This window comes from Schistocerca americana, chromosome 3, assembly GCF_021461395.2.
Source record: "Schistocerca americana isolate TAMUIC-IGC-003095 chromosome 3, iqSchAmer2.1, whole genome shotgun sequence".
Lineage (NCBI taxonomy): Eukaryota > Metazoa > Arthropoda > Insecta > Orthoptera > Acrididae > Schistocerca > Schistocerca americana.
In genome coordinates, this window is record NC_060121.1 from 971,079,509 (window position 1) to 971,100,290 (window position 20,782).

At 39.7% G+C, this 20,782-nt stretch overlaps 1 long non-coding RNA gene across 1 annotated transcript in view; it reads right to left on the reverse strand.

Moving 5' to 3' along the window:
* Positions 1–11,356: 11,356 nt before the first annotated feature.
* Positions 11,357–20,782, reverse strand: part of LOC124605252 — a 38,353-nt gene continuing 28,927 nt past the window's right edge. Inside the window, exon 2 of the long non-coding RNA XR_006978627.1 lies at positions 11,357–12,315. This is a non-coding gene — a long non-coding RNA (uncharacterized LOC124605252). The remainder of the gene's footprint in view (positions 12,316–20,782) is intronic.

Consider the following 20,782-nt stretch of genomic DNA (forward strand, 5'->3'; position numbering starts at 1 on the left):
GTAGTATTAGTAATTACCTCCATTCACGAGCAGATTTGCTACATGATGGTAGCGTCACAACTGACTCACACTTGCGCCCCACAGACTTTCCATTTATCTTATTTTTTAAGGACATCACACACCCCGAAGGTGCTATGTAATCGATTCACTGCTGGTTAACTAAGGCCAGACCTGCTTTGACCCACTGTAAACTGTTTAGTAGAGGGCAATTTTTGTTGACTCGGTTACTTACTCACCTGCTAGGCCAACGGTAGGTGCCCGATTCTGCTTTGGAAGTCCCTGTGGACGGTGCGCCCTACTGCCCTATTAGTCACTGCAGATATTTTTGCCCTCCCCTTTTTTCTCTTACCCTGCAGCCGGGTCAATGTCTCTCTTCTGTTTTTCCTTTCTTCTGTCAGGGAAGGGTAGCTTAACTATGTTTTCTGGCAGGACCACTAGATCTAATATAACACTGTATATTAGACATGCTTTTCCAGCCATTTTATAGAGTTATTGCTCCTCCCTTGATTACAAGGACCCATTAGCTACTTTCTGAGGTATTACAGTTGGGGAAAATCTGTGTCTTGGCTAGTTACTCGAGCAAGTGTTCTATCACCCGGTAGACGTGTTTGTCTGATCTCATATCGCTGTACCCTGTGACTAGTGGATATATCACTGCTGAGTCAATTTTATTCTGAAACCCGTTACCTGAACTTGTTCTTGATTATACCCAATTCCTTATTCTTTAATGGGAGCACCCATCCGGTTCGCCACAAATGGGCCACTCGGCATAAATGGCCAATATGTCGGGCTACCCTGGCATTGCAATCGCAGATGGGTGTACCCAAATATACCCAGAAAAAACCCTTAATCGCAACATAATTTTCTCATTCGTCAAATCCCTTTTCCTCCTAAGCCACAACATCCATTACTAATGCTTCCGATTCAGTAAATCACTTACAAAACCACTAAATACCATGAATTCTGCTTATGCATCGATTGCAGGCATTGATTAACGCAACCCCACATATTTGCACTCATGCTGTTTAAGATGACGAGTAAGCCTCTTTTCAGCACGACCATAAACCCCCCGCCCCCTCCTTCCCTCACTACCCCGTTGCTACTAAACTTCTTTGGAATTGCCAGTTTAAATGCCCAGTGACATAGTGCACACGAGTCTGTTAACCATCGATGTTTCAACTGCCACTACACCCTCAGGTAATTACTTACTACTTTTTCATCCACTGTAATACTTCCCTTTCGTAACATAACTACCAGATGGAACTAACAACATTAATTCGTGCTTATAGGTACTCAAGCCTGATCACCTGTACTCTGCACTACCACCTGTCGCCACGACACCCATTATAACGTCTTTCTCTGTGTGTTAACACAATGACATATTATTTGGTGCTCGCTCTAGTTGCTATTGTTGTCGGTCTTCCACCATTTTGGAATCACCCGCTTAGGAGTTATGTTCGACCAGTTGAATAACCTGTTGTATACCCCACACCAGGTAGTAATTTCTACCAACTTTGATTTATATGTGCTCAAGGAAGAAGAAACTGCGTTACAAGAAGTGGTGAACATACTGTTAGCCTGTGAGAGCTTATTAACACGTGCCGATCGGAGAGAAACTCTTCAGACGTTGTGCGATTTAAGACGAGTAATCGTGCACAGTCAGGGACAATTGCATAGCATATCTGACACTGTACCCTTGTGCCATACTAAGTGAGCACAGTTTAATGCTGGCGGTACGATTTTAAAAACAATTTTCGGTGCCCCCGATCAATCTGATGCGGAACGTTGGAATGATGCCATACATCAGGCAGAGGACAGCCATGAGGCCATAACACATCAGGAAGTTCGCCTCACCCACACAGAAGATAACATATTGGCAAGCACCGGCCAAGTACGCGAAACTGCTACTGAGTTAGTCCACCAATATGAAGAAATGTGTGATTCAATTCAGCATGATCTCACCTTTGTCCATCAGGAACTTAATAACGTAACCACCATGCTCACAGTGATGAAGACATTGCAGATACTTTCATATAATGCACAGGCGACCCAAGTACATGTTAGCTCTCTATGTACCATCATTCAGAGTGGTTTAGGACATCAGCTAAGTCCCCATCTACTACCAGCCAAACGTTTTCTGCAGACCTTAACCCATATCTCAACCCATCTAACGGCCCCTCTACAAATGATGTATACCATGCAAGAGGCAACTCTCACATTGTACTATTTTGTTCAGCTCGTGGCCAGGTGGCTCCAGACCACGATTATTTGGATACCAAGATTCACCTACCAATCACTTGTGCTAACTGTGAATTTGAAAGCTACCGCATCCGTGTTTTTCCAGTATACTGGCCCACCGTACAAGTTCACGTTATGTGGAAAACCCGCGAAATCCTTGTTGTCAGTAAGAACCGCCGGACTCATTCTGTCCTATCCGAGCATGCCTTGCAGAGCTGCCAACATGGGAAGTACTACATGTGCCCAACGCTTACCCTTCGCACCCACAAAAAGCGTGCGAAGTCGCATTGTTTCTCACTTAGCAAGTGACTCCCCCTCTGCAGCCATCTGGTTGCACCAATAATTTAACCTCAGTTTGCTGCTACGGGCAACAGCATTTTGTACACCATACCCCACCCAGTAACACCCACTATTGTGTCTTATGAGTACCTCTGAGCAACCCAGCCCTGCCGTGTGCTACTCAGCGGTAGTGGTTTATTATTTAATAGGCCTCACTGCGATATCACTACCCCCACCGAGGAAGTGTTTGCACACTCATCTTACGCCCATAACATGCGAGCCCCCCCTCTCATGTGGCATTTACCAGAGCAACCGATGGTACTACCGTCGCCTGACAATTGGCCATCTCTCCCCAATCACTCACATTCCTAGCTGATCCAACCTTTAACCGACCTGATAAACAAAGGGTCAGGGCAGATCACGCTAGACCGTGCCACCACACATATCACAGATTGGCACAACCACCAGTATCTCAGTCATATAGTCATTCCCAGTTCTGTATGTAAACCTGTAATAATTATCCTTATTGGATTATTGCTATGGGTGACTTTCAGAAAAGGACTTTTTGCGCGACTTTGGTCGCCCCTCTAAGCTGTCCCTGAACAGCAGCCGCCTGGGGAATATCACGCTTAAGTTTTTGTAATGGGAACAGGAATGTTTCTTGTTGTTGCCCCATACTGTAGTAGTCCAGTAGAAAATTACCATGGTCTGAGTACCATGTGAGTAGAAAAGGAATAATAAATAAATAAAATACCTCCAAAAAGAAAAGGCATGGCCCTCCTTTAGGTATAAGCAACAAAGTGAATCACCTTATGCATGGGAAGTAATGAAAAAGTCTTAATCCCCTTCCCCCCTTGTAATCTGTGCTTAACCCCTTCCGGAAGCCCCCCACTTATACACTCCGGCAGAAGTTGCAGTACGCCACAGCCTGCCGCTACCCGCCGCGGCCATCGACCGTAACTGCTGCCAGCACCAACAGCTGATCGCCGCACGTTGCGCTGCCACTCGCAGCGCCTCACAGCATCGCTGCACCATCCGCCATCATCCAAATTTTGTTATGCCAGATATTAATACAAAAAATATTCTCATTCTTTCAATACTTAAGCAATAATGCAAATTAAAAAAAAAAAATAAACAATGTATTGTCAAAAATTATGTAAGGCTCTCCTTTGCAGGAGCCCTATAGTAACTGTCAATTTGCCTCCCCATGCATCACTCCTGTGGAGGGGAGAAGGGTGTACAGTGGAGCCCGTTACTGAATGGATGTAATATTATAAAAATTTAATTTTGTATATTTCGATTGATGTTCACCAGTGCCTTCTGCCTGGAAGCTAGTTTCAGCTTGTAAGTCACGTTGCATTATACCTGACAGAACCACTTCGAAACTCACGTGTTGAACCATCAGCAGCTAAACTCACGTGTTGCTGACAAGGTAACTCTACCGAACTGCACATCTACAATTTGCCTGTCCAATAGGGAGGTTTGAAGGTGTTCACGTGGGGGTGGAATCGCGGCCAACTGCAGGGGGTGGACATGCCGTGCGCTCTCTTCTACTGGCAGCTTCTGACCCCGTTAGACGTTCTGCTCTCCTGCTCCCTTGGGCAGCAGCCCATACAGTTGCAGCGGCTTCTCTAGGCCTGCCTTCAACCACTTTTTACTGAAATAAACCATCATGTCTATCATATTTTTAACTTCATCACCTCAACAGGTTCCTACTGCTTCCCCTTCCTCGCCAATACTGACACATTAACAGGTGACTGAATGAGATTTATCTGCTGCCAAGGACAGCTAAAATTCTTGACTGTCTGGGAAAGGCAATACCTCTCGACCCTCGATCTAGTGGAAGACTATTATCAGGTCTTATTAGATGAACAGGATCGAGAAAAGATGGCTTTCAGTACACTGTATGGACATTACGAGTACAAATAAATCCCCTTGGGTCTTAAAGCAGCTCCAAGAAAATTTTAGAAATCACTGAATTCTGTTTTTACATGGTTATAAGATGAAAAGTTGTTCATCTATTTGTATGAAGTGGTAGTATTTGGTTCCTCCCTCGCTGAACACAATGTGCAGCTGACAGAAGTATTTGAAAGACTTAGGCTCCAAAATTTAAAGCTATATGTGGACAAGTGCAAATTTTTGCGATAAGAAGTATGCTAGTTGGGCCACATCCTGTCATCCAGGGGCTTCATGCCTGATCCACAGGAGGTCAAAGTAATATATGAGTATTCAGAGCCCAAAACAACAAAGCAACTAAATGCATATCTAGGCCTTGTAGAATACTACCAGTGCTTTACAAGCAACTTCAGCAAAATCTTGAAGCCACATAAGGAGGTTGTTTGTGTTGTGGCCCCAGATGATAATTACACGAAATATTTGTCAGAATTTGTAAGCAGTGGGTCCTTGAGGTACGACAATACGCGAACACCGAGAAGTAACTTTAAACAGTTTTACTAACAAAAGGCTGATTATAAAACACACGCGCTATGTGCACCCATCATCACTGTGTTTGACATCCTAATTACGGTCATATTGAAAGGCTCCATAGTGAGCTAAGAAAAGAGACATATTTGTGCTGGAGGCCATGCCAGTTAATACGGCACGCTGCAGACGGGAGCCAGTAGTTTACTCCCAGCGTCGCACTGCGACCAGATGCACGTGTAGGCCCTACTAACCAAACAAATTGTCAGCATTCCAGATAGGTCGGCTGGTGAGCGCGTGTTACGTACTGTATGGCTGCATGCAACCGATAGACCTTCACAATGAATTATTAAACAAATAAGTACCTTACACCTGGGGTGTCCAGTAGGGAAACGTTTTTCAGCATTTTCACATCTACATCTACGTGATTACTCTGCTATTCACAATTAAGTGCCTGGCGGAGGGTTCAATGAACCACCTTAAAGCTGTCTCTCTACCATTCCACCCTCGAACAGCGCACGGAAAACCAAGTACTTAAACTTTTGTCTGCGAGCCCTGATTTCTCTTACTTTATCATGATGATCATTTCTACCTATGTAGGTGAGTGCCAACAGAATGTTATCACAATTGGAGGAGAAAACTGGTGATTGAAATTTCATGAGCAGGTCCCACCGCAATGAAAAATGCCTTTGTTTTAATGATTGGCACTCGAATTCATGTATCACATCTGTGGCCTATCTCTCCTATTTCATGATAATAAAAAATGAGCCACCCTTCTTTGAACATTTTCAATGTCATCTGTCAGTCCCACCTGATGCGGATCCCACACTGCACAGCAGTACTCCAGAGTAGGGTGGACAAGTGTAGTGTAAGCAGTCTCTCTAGGATATCTTTTGCATCTTCTAAGTATTCTGCCAATGAATTGCAGTCTTTGATTTGCTCTATCCACAACATTATCTATGTGATCGTTCCAATTTAGGTTATTTGTAATTGTAATCCCTAAGTATTTAGTTGAATATACAGCCTTCAGATTGGTGTGACTTATCGCGAAATTGAAATTTAGTGGATTTCTTTTAGTACTCGTGTCAATAACTTCACACTTTTCTTTATTCAGGGTCACTTGCCACTTTTTGCACCACACATATATCTTATCTCAATCATTTTGCAATTCGTTTTGGTCATCTGATGACTTTACAAGACAGCATCATCTGCAAATAATCTAAGAGGGCTATTCAGATTGTCTCCTATGTCGTTAATATAGATCAGGAACAATAGAGGGCCTATAACACTTCCTTGGGAATGCCGGCTTGTGAGGAACGGTGTCGAAAGCCTTCTGGAAATCTAAAAATATGGAATCAATTTGACATCTCCTGTCAATAGTACTCATTACCTCTTGAGTATAAAGAGCTAGTTGTGTTTCACAAGAACAATGTTTCCTGAATCCGTGCTAACTGTGTGTCAATAAATCATTTTCTTCGAGGTAATTTGGAATGATCTCCCACTCAACCACAGGTGAGGGGTCAACCTCAGTGCAGGCAATACCCTGGGCGGCCACAGCAGTGGACTGATAGGGGGACACTTGGGTCGTGCTCGATGTCCCTTTCATATCTGCCCCTTGGTAGCAGCCTCAAGCTGTGTGACAGAAGCCAACACTGCCTGGAGCTGTAAACGAAGGGTCACCAACTCAGCTCACATCTGTACACAGCAATCACAATGCCTATCTATTTCTGAAGTTGCCCCTGTTTGAAACTTGTAAAAATGTGTAATAAACGAAAGGTGTACTTGCCTTATTAGCAGCATGAACACGAGCAGCTCTCTCCCTGATGGTCTAACCGACACTGAGCTGTTCTAAGCCAAACAAACAAAAGCCTGTACAATATGAGGGTCGATTGCAATGGTGGTACTCTACGCTACATTGTTTTTAAAATAAAAGGTTGCTCCTAGTAAGCACTCAAACACGCAAGAAATTACAAAAATATGCTAATAACTAGACAGGTAACTGGAAATAAGTTGCTCCTGTTTCAAGCTCGTAAATTCATTAAGTCCCAAAGCACGCTCAATGTCAACAATAAGCTTACCTTTCTCATAGTGATTCATAATTTCCCCCTTTGTTCCTAAAGAATGTGGCCTTCATACATGCTTCTTTCCCTTGACAGGCAGCCTTTCTCTCCTTTTACCCGACTTTTTACATACAGACCCTGACAAGTGCAAATACACAGCTCTACTACATGAACTGAGAATTCATGTCTCCACAAACATGACAGAAGGTATACATTTAGATGCACTAATGCATTACTGCTTCTGTGTAATTCTGACAGATAGCAGCACTGGACTTAAAACAAAAATGACATACACACGAAAAAGAGGATAACAAATCTGCATATAACAGGGTCTACCTGTATCTACATAACAAGTTTTCTCTTGTCGCCGTCATGTCATAGGCATTATTACAACCCCTCTTCCTCTATGGTACACACCAAATCTCCAAGGCAGGAACCGATGACATGGGACAAACAGGCTGACTAGCAGGTATTGCAAACTTGGTACGATGTTTATAATCATCTCGGCTTGCACATACACTGTGTCCATCCATTCCACGACACATGTGCATAAATAGAACATGCATCCAAACAGCAGGTTATCGAATACATTACAAAAATAAACTTTTTATAGCTGCAATGATCATTCGTTGGTTTGAAAAATGCTTGTGCAGCACATCACTTCATCTAAGCAATATGTGCTACCTGTGTAAAATGAATTCTGTGTATCAACAAAATTTTGACAGTTCATTTACATACTTCAACATATTTACATACTTTGACATATAAACAAGAAATAAGTATGCATAATTTAATGTTATGGGTATATGGAATGGGTTTTTCAATGAGAAAATAGATTTTTGGGAAAATGCATTTTCGAAATGCTTAGAGTCTCCAGATTAAAACTGTGTGTAAAATACTGAGATGACATGCATGCATAGAAGTATTTTAAATATTTTTTTAAAAATTGCAGCACATGATGTTCCGCAGAGTGTTCATGAGACATGAAATGTGCCTGATACTCCTTGGCTTGTTAGAGATATAATTGAGCACAAGAGAGTTATCTTTTCTGTTGGCTACACTGGAAGACAGTTGAAAATCAATTTTGTGCCATTTGTATTGTTTGCCTTGTGAGTAGATCCATGTGCTTGTTGTGAAAGTCATATTTGGTGAACTCATTAAGTTTTCTTCCCTTCTACACGCCAAGAATTAGCCTGAAGGTGAGACTACAAAATATGAGATAATTAATGTGTCTTTATTAGTAGATGTTTTGGAAAGAATGAGTGCTGAAAACAATGTGGAAAATGAAGTGTTTCGCTGAAAACTAACATTTACGTAGGACTTGCTTGTGACTTATAGTTTGCAATTATTGCAAACACAGTGTTTTTTTGTTCAGTTCCTTGCATGTTACAGCAGATACAGGTAAACTACTATATGATATCAATTTAGACTGCTATATGGATTACGGAGTATAGGGAAGGGCAAGACTGTAGGTACGATGTTATGTAGCTGATGAACATCCCTGATCCATCCTCAAAATCTGACCATCACATCATTGCAAACAGGCTCTGCTGTTGAAGATGTAGCACAGAAACATACGAAACATGCTGCTGATGTATCTGTTGTGAAAATAATAAGAACAGGGACTTGTCCATAGTTTTTTATGGAAGCTGGCAAGAGAAGCCACACATCTCTGAATAGTGTTGTAACATGTACAAGTGTGGACACTGGCAAGATTAGTTGATGTGACAACACTTTCCAAGCATTCCAGATGTAAGGATAAAAGGAAACATAAATATTAAGAAGAGTGTGTAACAAATTATTATGTTTCAACTGGTGGTATGGGAGTTGCTAGAGTGAGAAGTACTTATCACTGCTCAGTAAAATGATACAATGTCATATACATAAATTATCTTGGAGATGGCGATTCAAAGACATTCAAAGAAATTGAGGAACTGAGTCTTATGGGAACAAAGTGAACATTAGCAAACTACTGTGTCTTGGCCACACTCAGAAAAGGATGGGATTAAGACTTTGACAGCTCAAAGACTTTGACAGTTCAAGGCTAGCATGAAAGGCAAGAAACTGAGGGATGAAAAAACTTTAGATGGTGGGGGAAAAAAAAACCAGACACTGGCATATACTGCTATAGACCATATCCAGAAGTTCTTTGGTTCTAGCAATTAGACAGACTCTGCAGACACACTGTTGACGAGAAGAGCAATCAGGGCTCTCCCCCCCCCCCCCCCTCCCCCCACAGAGCTTCAATCAATTAGAATCCCCAACCTGGGCTATGCCCAAAAGGGAAAGATAGTTGGTGCAAATACAACAGAGGCAAGGTAACTAAACAACAATACAATCAACCTCATCATTTGCCCTACTCTACATGGCATCATACATTTCTTCTTGTGATCAGTCACTTCTAAAAAAGCAGAACAACCCCACAACACAAGCATGATGAGCTGGTAATGCAAAGAAGAAATGCACAGTTTTAATTAATGAAGGGAATCTAGTATTTTCATCACATCAATAAGGTAGTTTTCTTCCTCTGCTAAGTTGCTGATATAACTATGAAAAATTCCTGGCAAATTGATTGAAGTATGATGAATTAAAATCCCCCATCGCTATGAAAATGCAATGTATGGCAGAACTGGAAATCGTGGTAGCTTGTGTGACCTGGTGCTGCTGTTGGGCAGGTACCAATACCAATGTTAAAGGGTGCTCTGTACTAATGTTACATGGTGAAGGATGCTTTGTATTGACGTTGTGTAGCAGACCAAACTCCGTGCCAGTGTTGGGTGGCAGAGGATGCTCTGTACCAATGTTGGGTGGCAGAGGATGCTCTGTACCAATGTTGTGTGGCAGAGGGTGCTCTCTACCAATGCGTCACACAGATTTTTTCATGCCGTTGTTGTGTGGTGGAATGTGTTTCATTCTGATTTTGCATGGCAGAGGATGTTATGTAGTGATGTTGCATTGCAAAGCGTGCTTCATACCAATTTTACGAAGCAGAGAGTGGTTTGTACTTATGTTTTACGGTAGAAGGTGCTTTGTATTGGTGTTATGTGGCACAGCACGTTTCATACCACGTTGTGAGGCTGAGGGTGATCTGTACCAATTGTGCATGACAGAGGGTGCTTTGTATGAATGTTGCATGGCAGAGGGTGCTTTGTATGAAAGTCACATGACAGAAGATGCTCTGTACCAATACTGTGTGGCAGAGGTGCTTCACAACAGTGTTGCATGGGAAGAGATGCTCCGTAGTGATGTTAGGTTGTGCAGGGCTCTTCAGTACAAAGTTGTGTGGCAGAGGGTACTCTGTACTGGTTGTGCATGGCAGAAGATTCTTTGTACCAGTGTTGCATGGCAGCAGAGGGTGTATGTACCAATGTTTTGTGGCTGAGCATATTGTGTACCCATGTTTTGTGGTAGAGTGTAATTCGTACCAATGTTTCATGGTTGAGGGTGCTTCACAGTGGTGTTACACAGGGAAAAGCCGAAAAAGATTACACAGATAATTTAGTTCACTCTGGACTATAGTTTCCTAAACTGTGTTCCACAGAAAAATGGTGTTCCTTGAGAACTGAATAAGTGCTCCGCAAAAAAACTGTTACTAACATGGCTTTTTTCTGACATTTTCCCCCTTAACTATTGATAACATTAAGTTTTTTTAACATTTGTTCCTTATTTTTTAAAACTTTTATTATCATTTCTGTGTTATTAGTTATGGTTTAAAACGGAAGTAATCAATGAATAAAACAAGTTTTTCTCATTCTTTAATACACTGTTAACCTTCAGAGTAAACTAACTATTCCATTAAAGTATCAGGAGTCCAACAGCATTCAAAGAGAGGAAAGGTTTGGGTTTGGGAACCCCTGCTCTAGACTGGCACTGGTGATGGGCAGCTTGAAGGTGGCAGTAACTTGTGCTGTAATTTTAATTGTAACTCTACGGCTCGGTTAGAGAGAGAGAATATTGCTATTCTAAAAAAGTCATCGAACTGTAGAAAATTAGTGCTAGCTGTGCGAAGCTGGGGCAGGTCAACAGTTCTCTAAATAAAGGAAGATTACAGTTCAACATTCTGTCGATCGTGAGGTCATTAGAGATTGAACTCAAGCTCAGGCATAGCACATTGGACATTGTCTTTCAAGAGAACCATCTCAGTACTCACCTTAAGTGATTTATGGAAATCATGGAAAACCTAAAATTCGGTGACTGAACTGGAATTTGGATCACCAGTCTCCTAAATATGAGTCTTAGTCTCTTACCAGTACACCACCTCACTCATTGTTATTCAGTAAAATTTAGTCGAAATCTTAGAAATATGGTACACAAATGAATATTTGTGGAATGCTGTACTTTAAAATGTAGAAACCATGTACATTAACATTCGTTTTATTCTTCCCACAGTTGGTGAAAACAACTTCAGTTTCAGTTAGTGATGTATTTCATGGGTCAAGGGCCCAATAAAGACTGCATGTATTAGTGCACAATTGTCACAATTCATAAGTGGTTTCATCAGCAGAGCTAAAAGCTGGTCAAATGCTGTCTCATAGATTACACAGAAATTACAATTCACAAAATATTTTCTTATGTGCTACTGTTCACAGATGACATATCTTTACCAATACAGCATTTTATACTACTTGTATGCCACTATGTCAAAAACCAAAAAGGTGGAGGGGGGGGGGAGATGGTGAGGAAGGAAGGGAGGGAAGGGGGGGAGGGAAGGGGGGGGGGGGGGGAGAGAGAGAGAGAGAGAGAGAGAGAGAGAGAGAGGAGTAATTCATTTATGGAGTAATTGTTCAAGGGTATATTGCAGGCAAAGTCTCTTACTGTTATTACAACAATGTACCTAAAGTAACATATGCAGCACAAAAATAATTTCTTGCCAACAATTAATTATTTATCTGTTTCATTCAATGGAAGACCAAGATGTTATTGTTATATTCTTTTACATCCTAATGAGAAACGGAGATGTTTTATGCCAGCAGTTAAATCACTAACATTACACAGAAAGATAATGATACTAGAGTTTTTCATTAATGACAACAAAGACAAACTCATAAGCAGTCAGTTTTGGACTGATCTTTGTGCTTCTCTGTCCTCAGGCACAAACAGTGGTGACACACCATCCCAAAGATGCTTTTTCACTCTGTTATATACATCCCTTGGGACAGTCTTTGTAAATGAATTTTGTTCAAATTTCACATGTTGCTGAGGATCTATACTGACTGTTACACTTCCTACAGCATCCTTTACCTTTGCAGTTCCTGTCATCACCTCCTTCATTTTTCAAATTTTCACTGTGAGTATGACGGAATAATCTCACCTAAAGCTGCGTACAAAAGGAAAAAAAAAAAACATTAATCAGCAAACTTAGACATTGGTATATTGGAGCTAGTATAAACAATAATAATTTTTCTCTATGAATTGTCTGAAATCACTAAGACTCTCCAAATGAAACTTTACATTTAAATAACTTAACAGAGAAAATGCATCATATGATATCAAGGGTAGTTAGTTATTTCATGCAGATTGGATCATTTGCAGCTAATCTAGAAAATATGAGCTGCTTAGGCATCTGGACATGAAGAATTAGCATAATCACAAGCTGTAATTTGTCACAGTAATTCTAGGACTAGGCCAGAGGAGTGGATTACAGTAAAAATATCGAGGAGACACTATAAGTCTGATAGCTTCAGTCAAGAGATATCAAAAAGCTTCAATGCTTTGGAGACTGTGGACAAAAGCATGCGAATAACCCAACACGTTCAGATGATTTACCACTCTGGTCATGTATGAACCATGAGATTAGTGTTGCAAACATGTGTATCAATGAAATACATACTCACTTCAAAAATGTTGATGTTACAGACAAAAGGAGCTTGGAGCAAAGGTTCCATACAGTCCATGAACTTCATTTAAATACATCAGAAAGGAGTTGCTAGCTGATAAAATATATATTCATATTTTGAGGAACAATATGAGAAATAGGGTCAGTGGTGAACAAATGCCGATTACAAAGTGTCTTAGGCAAGTTGTAAACAATGAAGTCATAGCATACAATGTAGGCTTTCACGGCCAGTATTGTCTTCACTTAAAACTTCTGGGCTGATAGGCCGTGGTCGATGCATTCTCCCCTGATGCTTTGTCTCCTGCAGTCGGCAGGGGAGAGTTTTATATATCGGCCACAGCCTATCAGCCTGGAAGTTTTAAGTGAAGAATGAAGTCATATGTCAGACACAAATTACCAAGACAGAAGCAAACAACCATGTTACTGATAAACTTAGATTATAAGAACATGTATCTAAATACTTTCATTTTTTTATTCCCCCCGCCCGATACTAAATATAACTGTATCTTCATTTTGACCAGCTAAATATCAACTGAACAATTTGCGCTGTATAATAACTCTGAACAAATAAAAAATCAATTGGTCAAGAAGGCTGATAGTAAAGGGCAGAAGATGCAAACCAATGTTAGGAAGAGAAGTGTTAATTGTTATGTAGTAGTCATGGAGGGGAATGCCACAGGTAGTATAAAATGTTTTGGGTAATAATTATCAGATAAATATTATTTTATGCCAAGAACAAGATTCTGTTATGTCACTTCAGATTAAGACTGTTTGAAGAAAGATCTTTGTAATGAACATCATGAAATTATATTTGGGGTGCAAATGACAGTTTGGACCACAACCTTAAATACATTTTAAAGTGCCATTAAGAACATCACTAAGAATACTTCTCATAGTTGTGGGAAAATCATGTAACCCTTTGAGCATCTGAGAAGCCTTGGATGAAGCATCTGTGGCACATGTTACTTGCACAGCATGGATAGTTTCTCAGGAGAGAAGATTTTCACACATGGGTATGACTGACGCATCATACCTCACTTGGTCACATAATATGCCACATGGTTGCATCTCAGTGCTTCTGATAAGAGGTAATATTGTGACCTTACCTATGCCTGAGGCCAATAAAAATAATGTCTGAATCCTCATTCAGTCATGCAACAAATCAAGCTTGTGGATATCATCAATGTTGAGTGATGAATTTTAAAGGCTGCAGTCAATTCTATGTTTATGCTCCCTGAGTTCATTGGTGCTATCAAGGTTTTGTAAGTATGCACCACGATATTGATAACACTGATAAGTCAGATAATTTATTCACAGTACAAATAACTTACAAAAGATGCTCACAGTAACAACTGACATTGCACATGTTGCCAATTTACGTTTGGATGGCATGCGAAGAATTTGAAAGTATTACAATTTATATGGACTACTGTAGCATCAATTCACTATGAAATGGCACTTTGTCTTGGTGGCTCTCTAAAATCTATTTTAAGGAATCCCTCTCCCTTCCAGTTTAAGGGATGTGTGATCACACAATTAAGTACAAGGAAGTATTTAATTACAGAATTAAGATGCCTGGAAGCTAGCACAATTTGAATATATAATAGTATTAAATTAAGACTTTTTCCTTCACATATTAAATTTGTTTGAATGTATATTAACGTGTAGCAGCCGTATTTAATTCCACTACCTGTCAATTTAGTAAAATAAAATTAATGAAAACTTTACAAAACTTAAAACAAATGGGAACTGATGTGGAAAATGTCTTATCTTAAATGAATGCTGATTCCAAAACTGGTCTTAGATATTGTGAGACTGTAATAGTTCTGAAGTTATGGAAAATTTAATGTTTGTTGTTCTTGTTATGGCCTTCAGTCTGAAGACTGGTTTGATGCAGCTCTCCATCCTAGTCTATCTGTGCAAGGCTCTTCTCTGAATAACTACTGCAATCTACATCCAGTTTAACCTGTTAACTGTATTCATACTTAGGTTTCCTTCAACAATTCTTAACCACCCACACTTTCCTCCATAACGAAATTTTGTATTATAATTTATATTTTAGTCATGTTGGCTGATACATTTGAGTTGCAGTTTTACATGTAAAGCAAGATCTTTCATCTTCCATAATTTGCTGAATATATGTTCCTTTTCAAGTCAGTTATTTAATTGAATTATAATTTTGCGCATTAGCTTCCTTTGTTAATGTGATACAATTCTGGAATTAGCTAAATTAGTAGGTACCCCATGAGACCCATTATCTTATTATGACCTGTGGTTGGTATAGATCCTCAATTCATGGTAACAAAATATGGGGTGATGAATTAAATTGGTTTAAACACTCAAAATATCAATTTCTTGTGTGCACTGTACAATATGGAATCAGCAATCAATTTTACGCTGACATATAAGAAAGAAAAAGGAATTCACCAGATATAAATTCAGGTTAGGGATATGGTGTTTGTTGCTATGAGGCACAATTGACTTTTCTTTTATAATAGATAATGAATTTTGAAATTATATCACAAGCTGCAACAATAGCTGTCATAAGAAACAGTCAGGTCAAAACAGTATCCACCATGTCCTACTGATTTCCATTGTTGTCCCTTGGTTTTTCATCAGGTAAATTCTTGAAGCAGAGCTTCAGATTTAATACAGTGATAGCTAAAAGAGATGTTTACCAAAACAAAACACTATGGCTTGCACAGAACCAAGGATCTAAATTGAGGAAACTGAAAAGATAAATGGACCGTCAGTAGAAATGTTATAATTATACAGGCATCGTATGGAAATTGCTGGAGCTGAATGAATACACATAGGTGGATAAAAACTAATATCATGCCATTATAGAACCAATACATGAAAAGAGCTTTATATACAAAAATTGATAAAGTTCCAGGACCAACAAGATGATGAACATTGTGTTAATTAATTTTTCATATTTTGCATCACAACAATGGCTGAATGGAGAGTCACTATTTGCAATGACTTAAAAATGGATTAACAGATTTTATTTAGCACTCCAGACCACCAAAGTTTTGCACATATGACCATTTTCAGATTTGCAAACTATTGATTCTCATTCTATTCATGTTACATAGTAACTTGTCAGTTTAGGAGTTACAAAGCCTTGAGTTCCTTTGACACTAGGAGATTTTTTAGGTCCTAAAGAGACTAATTCATTTTTTAAGGAAAAGGATTGTTCACAAATCTAAAATGAGACAAATATAAAAAAAATCGATAATGCTCAAAGTGATTGTTCATCTCATAAATCTGATCAAATGTCAACAGTAAAATATGCTGATAAATTAAATTTGGATCATAAAAAAAACTGTATATGAGAAACAGAACAAATTACAGAATCACAATGTTTGCAAAGGGCATATAGAAAGAGCACTGGAAAGAGATTATAAAACAAACACTGTAAAAGGAAATTTACCTATTTCCAAAACATATTCCTACAGCACTTTTGAGTTCTGGTTTCCCTAAAACGAAAGCGTATGAAATTAAAATTAAACAGAAACAGGTAGTGCGCATTAATAATATGTGAGATTAAATTACCTTGTGGCAGTAAGAAGAACACTACCTAATTCACATGACAGGCAATGATAAAAAGGTTGACACTCCTTTCCCTATGGTCTGTTCCAAGAAAAACAGACCCATCTACTATATACAAAAAATAAAACACAAGAAGACTGAAGTAAAAATAAACCAAAACAATGAGGAAACTTCATTGAGTTCCCAGGAAACAGATGTGGAAGAAATGAAAATACAGTGAAATCACTAGTCATCAAATTCACTGATTATTTCTTTGCAGCAACAGGAAACATTATAGCTTTTAATGAACAACTAAGTATACTCTGGTAAACATCACCAACAGCCATTAGTGTAAAAACTATAAACCCCAAAAGTGGTAATTCCTCTGCCTGCTGTGGTATTCCCTGGATACGAATTAAAATGTTAATACTGAATATGAGTTGACAGCTGTACCTCCCCCTACATCTATATTAGAAATCAGTCAATGGACTTAGGCATATTTACTTGCTATCTTAAATGTGATGCCTATCTTTAATAGTGGAAGGAAAGAGGTTATTAGGGACAGAGCTTACACTTACAGTGAAGAACAATGACTGTGTTCTTTGCAAAGAAAACATTCTAGCATGTGCCTCATATAATTTAGGGGAAACACATAAAACATAAATCTGAAGCCTAAATAGGGATTTTAACCACTCTCCTCCTGAATGTGGGTCCATTGTCTTACCACGGAAACATACAGATATGTGTTTTTAATCATGTAACTAGAGCAGACAGACATTATCTTATACTGAATTCGAGGGAAACTTTTGGAGTGATTTGCTGTAAAATTTATTCCAAGAGCTACCTGTCATGTGTTTATTCATTATGTGATTCTACACATTTACTTAAAACTCATCTATATCCACGTCCACACTCTGCAAACCACTGTGAAGTGCAAGGCAGAGGATACTTCCCACACTACCACATAACAGGGTCTCCTCAAGTCTCATTCAGTGGGAAAGTAGGAAGTATGAGCTGCTTAAATCCTGATGTGTCCACGGTAATTAGTCCAATCCTGTCCCGGTAGGGATGATACACTGGGTGGAGCACAGTAAATTGCTTTTTTAGAATTCACATTGCAGTGGCACTGTTGGTTGAATAGAGGGGAGAGTGGGTGTGGTTTATAGTGACTAATGGGAGGTTTGTATTCAGTTGCTGTAATTCAATTCCCACTTGATCATTAAAACCGTGCAGCGTGCTTTTCGTTTGCGATTTGCAGTACCCCCATGTGGACGTGTTCCTGCACAGCAATCAATTTTAAATTGGGTAAATGCATTCACAACAACAGGGGATGTGTCATTTGTACAAAGAGGACCTGGCAGAAGTGTTACAACACCACAAAGCGTCAAACGAGTTAGAGTAGCAGTACTGCAACCTCTGAAATGCTCAGCTTGGAAACACACACTTGCTCTTGGCATTTCTAGATGTTCTCTCCACCAGATTCTTCATAACAAACTGAATTTTCACCCTTATAAAATGTGCATGGTCCAGAAATTGTCAGTACAGGATTATGTAACATGAAGAACATATTATGAAGACCTGCCTGCAACCATATGGCTCTGAGCACTATGGGACTTAACAGCTATGGTCATCAGTCCCCTAGAACTTAGAATGACTTAAACCTAACCAACCTAAGGACAGCACACAACACCCAGTCATCACGAGGCAGAGAAAATCCCCGACCGTGCCGGGAATCGAACCCGGGCGCGTGAAGCGAGAATGCTACCGCACGACCACGAGCTGCAGACCCTGCAACCGTACCCCGTGACGCAAATGTTTTCTTTTCTGATGAGGCACATTTTCAGCTCAGTGGGTGTGCAAACAAACAGAATATGCAGTAGTGGAGTGACACGAACCCCAGGCAAATTCACCAGACCCCCACTGCACTCAGACTGCGTAACTGTGTGGTGTACCCTATCATGAGTAGGCATCATTGGCCCTTACTTTTTCCAGGAAAATCACCGTGCTGTAACAGTGAATTTGGATCTTTACTTAACTATGCTGCAAGAGTTTTTCCAACCGGCTTTCGTGGCAATGCAATTACAGGATACCTGGTTTCAACAAGACGGTGCCACTGCACAATCAACAGGCATTACCATGAATTTCTTGAGGCAAATTTTTCCTGGAAGGCTTATCTCTCGGATGGGAGATCTCAACTGGCTCTCGCGATCGCCAGACTTAGCCCCATGCAATTTTTTTCTTTGGGGTTACCTGAAGTCAAAGGTGTATTGCAACCGTCCCAACACTCTGGAAGACCTACAGAACAATACTGAGGCTGAAATTGCAAGAATACCAGAAGACGTGCTTGAAAGAGTGCATGAGAATTTCAGAAAATGACTGTGGCAGTGTGTGGATTGTGAAGGTAGACATTTGCCAGATACACTGTTCAAATCATGTAATTAGAAACATCCATTATTGTCCAGTAAGAGAAAAATAAAAATCTAAGTTTCTAAGTATTCATATTTTTTTTTACTTCATTCCCAAATCAGCAATTTACCACACTCCACCTTGTACAGAGGCTCTGATATATATCTAGACTCCTGACTTAACTGTGGTTCTTTCAACTTTGTAAGAAAGCATTTGTGGGAGTGTCTATCTAAAAACATCTGCCTCTGATTTTTCCAGATATTTTGTAGCCAAAATTTGGAAATAAATAATTTCGCTGAGTGGAAGTTACATCCTGTATTAATTCTGAATATAAATGAACAAGCTTTATTAGTAGAATTATATGCATTTTTGTTATCCAGGATAATTGTTCAGCATATAAAGTTTTAATTATTATGTACAATGATTTATTAGGGGACAAGTCCTGTTTTGTGTATTTTATTATTTGCATGAGGTATTCTGCCTGGTCTGCATGCTGATAGACAAGAGCTGAAGACGTACTGGGAGTCTTGATGGGCAAAGTAGTCAAAGCTGGCAAAGAATCCTCTGCACCAGCCATGCTGTCAAGGAATACCAATGACCAGAAGTTTATATCAGTAATGAATATATGTATGTATTCAGGGGAAAAAAGAAAAAAAACACTTGTTATTTGTCTCCTGTAACAAGATATGTATCATATAATATATGTTGTATTTAAAGGTGCAATAAAAGCCTTCAAAGATCAGAGTTGCCAAGTCCTGGTCTGCAGTAAAAATTAAGTTATTCTACAGATAAGAAGAATATTTAACAAGTTGGGGGTTCACAGACTACTCTGAGCTTAAGATCACAATGAGGTAACTTAAAATATAAACAAGCCCTCACAAACTCCATGACAATTTCTCATGGCTCAAACAAACCTGTCACCATTCATGCTGCCTGTTAGTCCTACTTGGAATGGGTCCCACATGCTTGAGTAATATCCAAGGACAAGTTTCAAGGTAGTTCCGTAAGAAAACTACCTTCTAAACTGTATGTATTCCGTCAGTGTCCTGCCAGCGAACACAAGTCTGCCACCAACTTTACCTATGACTAAGTCTATGTGATCATTCCACTTCATAGCACTACAAACTGTTAAACCCAGATATTTCTATAAGCTGTCTGACTCCAATGATGACTCATTTATATACAGTGCAGCCACAGGATAATACAGTTTTGCATTTTGCAAAGTGTGCAGTTTTATATTTCTGAACATTTAAAGTAAGTTTCCAATCTCTGCACCCATTAAAATGATGTCAAGATCTGACCAAATATTAGTGCAACATTTTCACATAGTAGTTCATTACAGATAAATCCATCTTCTGCAAAAGCCTGAGGCTACTATTAATATTGTCTGCAAATCATTAAGATACTACAGAGACAGCAGGGGTACCAACACATTTCCTATGTGCACTCCTGAAGATACTTCTATATCTGTCAATGATTCTTGACAAAGATAACATGGTGTGTCCTCCTTACAAATCAATCCTCAATTAATCATAAATACAACTTGACAAGAAGAAGGGATCGGTTGGTAGGGCATGTTCTGAGGCGTCAAGGGATCTCCAATTTAGTATTGGAGGGCAGTGTGGAGGGTAAAAATCGTAGAGGGAGACCAAAAGATGAATACACTAAACAGATTCAGAAGGATGTAGGCTGCAGTACGTATTGGGAGAGGAAGAAGCTTGCACAGGATAGAGTGGCATGGAGAGGTGCATCAAACCAGTCCCAGGACTGAAGACCACAACAACAACAACAACAACAACAACAACCCTATATGACCATAATGTTGTTAATATGCACTGGCATAATAATGCGTCAAATGCTTTTAGGGGGACAAGAAAAACTGCATCTGACTGATTGCCTTGACCTCATTGCTTCCATGACTTTAAGGATTTCAAGTGAAGAAAAAGTGATTTGCATTTGCATGATTCATGTTCTCAGAATTCTGGTTGGCTGGATTGTAATTCTGTTC